Raw genomic sequence first — 9,334 nt, 5'->3', positions numbered from 1 at the left:
ATAATATAAATACTGCTTGTTTATGTAACTAGTTGTCCTCATTCATGCAGTTCAATGTGTCTCAAGGGAAAGTACTTGGGGTTATGTTAGGTAAAAGGCACTGAACAGCCCTGCTTGCTGTCAGCTTCAGACATACAGGGAAGCAATGAACTTAGTATTGTGAAAAATACCTTTTTTCAAAAACAGCCGGGGGAAATGCCCCCATTGGTGTCCATAGTAAGGTCAGTCATGGAGTGTTTTGCATGCAGAATGGTTGAAGGCACAACAAGAGGGGCTCAGTAAGAGAAATAATATAGATAATTTGCCTATAAATGCTAAAACAAATGTAAGGAATGCAGCCTTTCCAGTTAAACAATGTGCAGTGCTGCATGGATTGATCGTATGGTGATAGATTACAAGATCTAATAGCATACTGGGAAAAAATATGTGGGATAAACGGGAACCAGGATTTTATAATTCCTTAAAGTTCAGTCAAACCAAACCTGAACCAATAAGGTAATGGGCCAAACTAAACCCAATTTGAATACGGAAATAAGAATTCCAGTTTGGTTAATACTTTGTATAAATCGTTCACTGAAATTTCAAGGTGAAATCAAATCCCCAAATTCTGCATATTTGTTTATTGCATTCCTGACAGACCCTCAAAAGACCTCGTACCATGGATTTAGAAAAATAGAATGTGTGCAGGAGAAAATATTTTCCTCTATACGAGCCCTGTGGAATGATAAGGAGTTATTAAATAAAAGAATGACAGTTTAATTTAAGAAAGTGTATCACTGCATCCAAATTCAATTATATACGGAATTTTTTTTACATTATATTCCTAGAACTGACAAAATCCTAACATGTTGCCAGCTATATTGTATAAGTCATTTAACAATAAACAGGCTATTCGGGTTTTACTTAGTTGTACAATATATGAGATGCATACATTTCCCTAGAAAGAACTTGTACAGGTATGGGACCTATTATCCAGAATGTTCGGGACCTGGGGTTTTCCAAATAACGGATCTTTCTGTAATTTGGATCTTCATACCTTAAGTCTACTAGAAAATCATGTAAACATTAAATAAACCCAATTGACTGGTTTTGCTTCCAATAAGGATGATTTATGTCTTATTCTGGATCATGTACAAGGTACTGTTTTATTATTACAGAGGAAAATAGAAATCATTTTTAAAAATTTGGATTTGAATAAAATAAAGTCTATGGTAGAAGGCCTTTCAGTAATTCGAAGCTTTCTGGGTAGCGGGTTTCCGGATAACGGTCCCATCCCGAATCCCGTACAGTACATTCAAGTAAATACTGGAGACCAGGGATGTAGCGAACGGCGGAAAAAATGTTCGCGAACATATTCGCGAACTTGCAACAAAACATGCGAATAGTTCGCGAACGTCGCGAACCCCATAGACTTCAATGGGAAGGCGAATTTTAAAAGCTAGAAAAGACATTTCTGGCCAGAAAAATGATTTTAAAGTTGTTTAAAGGGTGCAACGACCTGGACAGTGGCATGCCAGAGGGGGATCAAGGGCAAAAATGTATCTGAAAAATCCATTGTTGACACAGCGCTGCGTTTTGTGCTGTAAAGGGCAGAAATCACACTACGTCACTCAGGTGATGTTTCTGGACACGGAATGTGAAAAAGCTCACACAGCTAGGTGGCACTTGGTTAAAGACTGGGCAAACAATGCCTGCAAGGTCAACGTATACACTACAGCCGTTGGATACGGAATATATTATTGCTGCTTGAAAAACGTCACTCGGGTGGTGTTTCTGGAGACGGTATTATTATTGATATTTAGACAGCTAGGTGGCAGTTGTTTGAAGAACAGATGCAGATGAGAGATCAGCAGCAGGACAGCTGCCCACAGCAGCTACATACAGAGCACTGCAGTAGAAGGTAGATTACTAGCCAGCAAAGCTACCTAACCTAAAATGTCCCTCAAATCCCTGCAGAGTTCTGTCCCTACAATACAGAGCAGTATCAAGTAGATTACTAGCCAGCAAAGTTACTATCAACTGTCCCTCAAATCACTAACAGCTCTCTCCCTACACTAGCTCTTCCAAGCACACACAGGCAGAATGAAAAAACGCTGCAGGGCTTCAGTTTATATATGGAAGGGGAGTGGTCCAGGGGGTGTGGGGGTGGTCCAGGAGGGAGAGCTTCCTGATTGGCTGCCATGTATCTGCTGGTCTGGGGTGAGAGGGCAAAAATAAGCGCCAGCTAAGGCGAACCCAAATTGGCGAACGTCGCGCGACGTTCGCCGAACGCGAATAGTCGATGTTCGCGCGAATTAGTTCGCGGGCGAACAGTCCGCGACATCCCTACTGGAGACATGCTAATATATTGGGCTGCACAGTGATCAATTTGTTCACCTAAAAATATTTATATGGCAGGTAGCAGCCTGCCCCCCAGTGTAAAGTTGAGTTGTGCAAGCTTATGGGCTTTATCATATGATCTCTGCACTAATGCTTTCAGTGGTTTGGAGAACCGTGACAGAACATGTTATTCATTAACTGTGCCTTTTAGTTCCTAAAACTATTTGTATCCCCTTAGTATTGAACATCTGCTTAAAAACAATTCAACCATGTTGCGCTCTGGAGAACAAACCCTACAGTGTGTGCTCGCTTTATAATCCCTAAATCCACATGTGTTGCTCGACTTTGAGGGTTTTCAAGTAATTAAAACTTAGTTGTGTCCTTTTTTTTATTTTTCTGACTTTTAGAAACACAAAGTGAACTCATTTTTTTCCTGAGTTATAAAATAGAGCACTTGATTGCATTTGGGTGTTTATAAAAAAAAATTAGGAATGTGAGCAGGAGGAGTAGAACAAGCTCACAGGAAATTCCAAGTCCAAAGCTTATATTTGCACTTTCTCAAAGTCACCCACTTAGTCTAGGTTACCAATATTTATGTTTGCCCACTCTTTAGACAGGGAGCCTTATAGCCAAGCCTAGCAACAGAGATAAATGTCTGTATTTGCATACTTTGGTCAATCTCTTATTAATAATTTTGACAGCCTTTTAAAAAATATTGCTTTTCATGTTAGGCACGTGCCGAAATCACACGGTTTATTCTTGTCATGAAGAAGTTAAAAAGAGTTTGCTATTCCAGTCATATATTTATTAAAGGCCATTTTTGATATTAGTTTACACTTCAGCTGGTATAGAAAACTTGGTGTATAAATAGTTACATACTTATATAGTTAAATCTGGTTGAAAAAAGACTAAGGTCCATCAAGTTCAACCCCTCCACATGCAACCCAGCATCCATACATACACACACTCACATTAACCCCCTCCATACACTCACATAAAGTATATATATATATATATATATATATATATATATAGTGAATAAAGTAACCCCTCTTGTAAAATATAAGGATATTATAAGTTACCGAGGAGTTTCATGACCATATAAAGGCCTAGTGTTTTTATACAGGTCATGGAACACAGAGGTAACTTCTAAAATCCTCATATTTTGCAACTGGGGGTACATATATTATAATACACAAGTTTCAGTGAGTTATGTGACAGAAATTACATCAGAACTCACCGTTAATAGCTGATGACATCAGAACTCACCGTTTATAAGGATAAAATTTACAAGATATTCATGGCTTTTGTGTATTATACCCATATCTATACTAACTGTAGATTTTAGTATCACAATAGCCTTGGATATTATGCTTGTCCAAGAAATAGGACAGAATTTGGCACCAATGGCTTCAATGTGCAAAATTTGAATAATTTTTTTTTTGTGATGTGTTTACCCCCTAATATTCCGGCAAAAAAGCAGCCAGCTTTGTGCAGTGCACTAATATTGTCGATGATTTGTATTTTTTCCCAGATGCCCCACCTAATAGCGACCCACATGCATGCAATGCACCAATATGGCTGCAAATTAGAGTCCGTTTTGTTAAATCACTCAGGAGCTGCAGCAACACCGTTCACCTTGCGCTGCTGTTCAAATGGTGCCACTTCTGGCAAACAATGTTATTTTTGTGCAAGTTGCTATTAATGCAACCATCCAAGGGACCCAGGAATTTCAATCAGGTCAAGGATCATGGTAATTCCTGGTCTACCTTGTGACAGTGCGTGCACTTGCGCATCATTTATCTGGGCTAAAGGGACTCATTAGTTCTTGCTGCAGGTTGCACAGGATGCAAGTACCTTTACTTACCGTTACTAGTCCTGCTGTTATTGTGTTCTCCTAATAGCCTTTTTTTTGGGATTAATAAGATTGGCAAGAGCTATGTTGAAAGTACATTTATATATGGAAATGTTCAGATAGGTATAACAGCACAGAATGTAATATTATGTTGCCATAGTGTTACATACCAGGACATATTACCTAAAGGGGCTCCATTGGTGTATCTGCCCACTGTCCCAAAGTCAGCTTTAATTTTTTTAATGATCTCTTGACTATACAGTATCTCAAAAGCAGCCTTAATTGTGGTTTAATCATGTTCCCAGTATGGAGTTTAATACAAACTGATCAATAAAATGTTAATAAAAAACTTTAATAATAAAGCCACTGAGGATAAAGAGGAATGGGCAGTTAAAAAGTGTAATGACTGTATAGGATGGTTGAGATACAGCAGCACAAAGCATAGCAGTGAGTAAACAGAAATGTTACTGAATATTTGCACAACATGCAGATCCACAGGTTTAGATGCTTGGTTTCTATATAACTTGCATCATTCTTACTTTGCGCTTTGTAACAGAATTTTACTATAGCAATCTAATAGCATGAGGCAACATTTCAGCGTCATTAGCTTCGGGATTATTTTCTGTATTGAGAAATACAGAATAAACATATTCCGCATATTAGCTAACCAGTAGGGTGTGCCCTCTCTCTTTTCCAAGATTTTCTTAATACGTACGGAATAGAACCAAGGTTTCCAGGGGAATACTGCCCTAAAAAACTACACTGTATATGCTCTGTATCACAGACCAGCCTTATTATATTAATGGCTACCATTTTGGAAGAAACACTTGAAAAAACACATGTTAATTGTAAAAGTCTAGTATTTCCTTTCATTGCAGGGTTTGTGCCTTCCTTTGTAGTATTTTCCAAACCTAACAAATATTCAACAATACATGGAGCATTTATAACAATTCAACATGCTTGTAAAATATTTCTTAATATGGTAAGGGGTTACATTTTCAAAATGATTTCCTGGCACAGTTTATATGACAGTTTTTATGACAGTACTAGTATCCTTATACTGTGTGTATATATATATATATATATATATATATATATATCTATCTATATATATATATATATATCTATTTTATATTTACTATGCAAAAATTTATGGTCATGGTCAGGATAGAATGAATTGAACTTGACCTGTTGATTGCAGTGCTGGTGACTACTATTTTGAGCTTATTCACAGGCACTTGCATTTGATTTCTATAGGAATTGGGACTTGTATATATATTACCAAGCAGTTTAGAAAGAATGAAAGAATGTTTGACATGTTTAATGTCATTTCTTGCTCCAGTGGAGCTTGCAATTGGTTTTTCATTCTGTAAACACGCCAACACACAAAGGTGAATTTAATTTATGTTTACATATATAGCACTACTTTTAAGTGCAGCTTTGTATATAATAACAAAAATTAAAAGTGCAGACATGGGGAACATAAAAGGGGAGATTTAACTAGACGGAAGTGCAAGAGCAATAAGGGGCACAAAAGTTCTTATGTGGCTCCCTACTCACCCCTTAGTACAGGGTTGTATTCATTGGGGTGTTTTGGAGCAGAAAAGCCCCTGGCAATTCTTCTATGTGCAGAAGCAGGGTGTAGAGCAAAGTGCAAAAAGGGTGAGCAATCTGCTTTGCTTTTTTCACTTTGAACCCTGCCCTACACATAAATGACCCCTAAACTCATAGACCAGACTAGATCTAGCAGGGTTTTAAATGCAAAATCTATTGAAACTTGAAACATTCAGACTAAACTGGCCTTTTTACATCCAGTTTGACACTGTTCAGTAACATTTTGCATTCATCAAAACCTGGCCAACTAAGCACTCTGAGTAAACAATGCCTTAGGGTTGGTTTATACTAAAGATTGTTTTAGTCAGGTTTTGTTAGATGTCAAAATGTGAAGTTTTTGAAGTGTTTGAAGCATTGCTGTGTGCAAGTTTACTACAGCAATGTAAGCCAGCAGCTAGAACAAAAGAGATCATCACAAACCAACAAGTTTAGACATCCAACAACATTTTTCCAACAAATCTGGAACCGTTTTTTTGAAAATAGCCAAGGAGTTAATCTTAAGGAAAGTGAAGTTTGTTTTATGATGCCGTAATGGAATTATGACCTAATGGTATTGTAATGGTGCAATGAGATTAAGATGGTATACAGTCATTGTGACAATGAAATGCAGGATTTTCTCGATGAGGTGAGCATAGATAATGAAGCTAGAGCTGAACTCTGTGCTATTTTTGCTAGAATAGGAATAAACGTATGCAAAGGCTACAAAGGTTCAAGAGCAGAGGTAATACAAACTTTTCCTAGAATAGAATTTTTCAGGCACAATAGCTATATTGACATAATTATGTCATAATGCTTTGTAAATGTCAAAACAGAAAAGTGGTCTCAGAATGTCATCATAATCTCAATGTTATGATGTGACCTTTAATCTGCAGAAGGTAACCATATAAATCAGATTTGTTAGAGTCTATAATATAAAAGATTTACATTGTATTACGTTATGTAGATTTAAACAAGGGAGGCAGATTAAAAAGCATGGATGAACACAAGCTATTAAGAGGCCTATTTATTAAACCTCAAATTTTTCTGGTCGAATTTTTAAAGGAGACAAACTTGAATTTTTAGAGGAAAAAAAAATAGAATAGAATTTTTTTTACCATTTATTATGCTCAAAGCTACTAAAATCTGAATTAGAAAATACACCAGCTAAAACCTGTCGAAATTATATAAAAGTATATGGCAACTCTCCCTTTAACAATTTGACCTTCGATAGTTTTGGGCTGGTTTTCGTTTGATAATCCGAATAAATCGAGCTGTTCGGGCAACAACTCTAAAAAAATCACACAATTTGATGCTTGATTTTGTCATGACTTTTTCCAGCGCCGACTTTTTCGATCAGATTTATTGGTAAATTAAGGAGATTCGGGTTTGGGAGTTTGGGCTAATATGACAGTGAGAAAAGTCGAGTTTTAGTAAATAAATACCCCTCTAAATGTCAATATAATGAGCCATAAAAAACTTTTGTAAACCAGGCTTCCAGCAAACTCATAAGCATTACCAATCCTAGCATATATTGTTTCCTTAAGGATCCTTAAAACTTTTGATATGAACTGATATGAAAATGTAGGGATATTGACATCCCTTACTCTTAGGCTGGACCGTCTCATCGAGCTCCTTGATATTTTCAAATAACTTTATCTTTTACAGTAGGTAGTACATTATTCCCCATATAAACATTAAAAACTATTTATTGTCATTGGGGTAACATAAACTGTCCTATAAACCTCAAGTTGTATGTATACGTTTGACTATATCACCCCAAAGTTTTGGTTTTTGTGTGCAGATGGCATTGCAGGAGAAGCATATTGATATGTACTTCTGTACTTATACAATGCACACACCAGAACATAAAATACACGTTATCATGGAGACATTCAGTTTTGGCCTTTTTTATGGCCCTGTTCTACTTTATATGAAATGTTATCATGGCATATGGTCTAGACCATTTTATCTCTTCATGACACTGAATACACCGAAGCACAGATAAATAGATTTCTATGGGTCTGCTTATCTGTATTGGAAGCTGCTTACACTTATGTATTCCTCCATCAGTAAAGCTCCAAAAGTGCCAGTTGAAATTTAACCCTAACCAATCTTAGGGCTCTTACTCATGAGCGTTTTTACCTGCGCTCCCCTGCATTCCGTTTTTCGACGTTCAGCCGCAGGGGAGCGCAGGAATAGACGCATTTCATTATTTCAAATGGGGCTGTACTCACACAGGCGCGTGTAGGCGCCGAACGCAGGTTGAGACGCAACATGCTGCATTTTTCCTGCGTTCGGCGCCTACACGCGCCTGTGTGAGTACAGCCCCATTTGAAATAATGAAATGCGTCCATTCCTGCGCTCCCCTGCGGCTGAACGCCGAAAAACGGAACGCAGGGGAGCGCAGGTAAAAACGCTCATGAGTAAGAGCCCTTAAATTGTAATTATGACTAGGAGTTATCTGCAAATGTTATTACAGTATCTGCAATGTCTAGCTTACAACATACTTTTTTATTGTCAGTAGTTTAAGGGTTAAAGAAGAACGCAACATGCAGATTGTTCTTCTAAATCAACACAAATGGAGGCATCTCTTTTATTACTATCATTGGACCCTACCAAGCAAAGCATTTACCCCTTCATGTGTGATTTACTGACTTGGTTTGAAGGTGTCAGATTATATGCAGTGGAGTGGGAGTGACTGGCTCCTCTCCAGGTTTTGATTAGATAGCAACAACTAGAGGATACACAGGCCCAGGCAGGGCGCTCTTTTCTTTTATAACCACATGTTTATAGAAATATTCTCAGTAAGGCTTTGTACTTGACATTTTATACAACACTTGCACTACACAGTTATTTTATACACTCATCGCACCAAATTTCTTTTCACAGCTACAATTTTATGCATTCCCCAAATATTTTAATGATGGAATCCTCTCTTTTTTTAATACGTAGGAGCAGATTCCTTTTGGTTAACATTTGCGATTTTTAGTTCTCACTGGTGATATCGCTTACAGGCTCCTTATCACTTTAAAAGTATTTATTTCTCAACCATTAACACAGAAGCTTTCACTGCAGACAATCCCCATAATTGTGATAACTCAACTAGAATCCTTTCTACCAAGTGTTATCTCAAGTGAAGACTGATACAGAATTTGTCTCTAAGTTATTACTGCACTTGTGTGAGTGGGTCCCTAAATGGGTTGCAATCTATTATGCACTGGAAATAATGCAGATTTAGAAAAAGGGACAACAACTTTAAGGCCCTTAGACTGATATACCTGATTAGTCCAAACATCCAAACATCACTTTTAGAATAACTTTCAGCTTAGCTTGAATCGCCTTAATAAATACAATTTTTACTTGTGCTATAAATCATGGTCCATAGTGTAGAGGTTTTGGTTAAACCACCTTAAAGAGGGAAACATTGTTTTCAGCATGTAAAGCCATTAATTTGACACTCACTAGAAATATGCTACTTTAACTACTTTTAGTATGGTATGCCTTACAGTATATAGCCGTGTTTTTTCTGTAGCAGCGTCGATATTTGCTGTCACCATAGATTTCTTG

Source organism: Xenopus laevis, chromosome 7S (genome assembly GCF_017654675.1).
Source record: "Xenopus laevis strain J_2021 chromosome 7S, Xenopus_laevis_v10.1, whole genome shotgun sequence".
Classification (NCBI taxonomy): Eukaryota; Metazoa; Chordata; class Amphibia; order Anura; family Pipidae; genus Xenopus; species Xenopus laevis.
Note: the sequence above shows the minus strand (reverse complement) of the source record.